This window comes from Penaeus monodon, chromosome 30 (genome assembly GCF_015228065.2).
Source record: "Penaeus monodon isolate SGIC_2016 chromosome 30, NSTDA_Pmon_1, whole genome shotgun sequence".
In the NCBI taxonomy this organism is placed as follows: Eukaryota; Metazoa; Arthropoda; class Malacostraca; order Decapoda; family Penaeidae; genus Penaeus; species Penaeus monodon.
The window spans coordinates 33,388,188-33,388,603 of record NC_051415.1 but is presented as its reverse complement, the minus strand read 5'-3'; the positions used below and the strand labels follow the sequence as shown (position 1 = coordinate 33,388,603).

The following is a 416-nucleotide window of genomic DNA, read 5'->3' as shown; positions in this document are numbered from 1 at the left end:
GACCCACGCGGAGGCTTCCGCACACACCGCCGCTCTTTGTTGGCGCTCGTCTCTGCCCGTATGAATGGCGGCATCACCACACCTCAATAGCCGCCACCACACGCAGGGATAACCAGATCAGGGTGTACAAGGATGCGCTGGAGTCGGCCTCGGCGAAATAGCTTGCTTTTCCCCCTTCTCACGCGGTTGACAATTTCCTCCTTCAAGTGACTGGGATTCGTCGATTCGTTTTTGTCCTCGTTATCAAGTTTGTTGGTGAAAAATGTTCCCGTTGTCAAGTTTATTGATAAAAAAATATCACGAGCAAAATTTAAGACGACGCTAATTCGCCATCACAACACAGCTCGCTCTTTTCACCATTTTCCATCACCATTAACCCTTTACCAACAGCCCCGTCTCACCACAACCTCCCCTCC

General features: G+C 50.7%; 1 protein-coding gene across 1 annotated transcript in view; it reads right to left on the bottom strand.

The window, feature by feature from the left end:
* The window catches only part of LOC119592733 (hairy/enhancer-of-split related with YRPW motif protein-like), a gene marked incomplete in the record, with an annotated part of 11,454 nt that overhangs the window by 1,714 nt on the left and 9,324 nt on the right, over window positions 1-416 (bottom strand).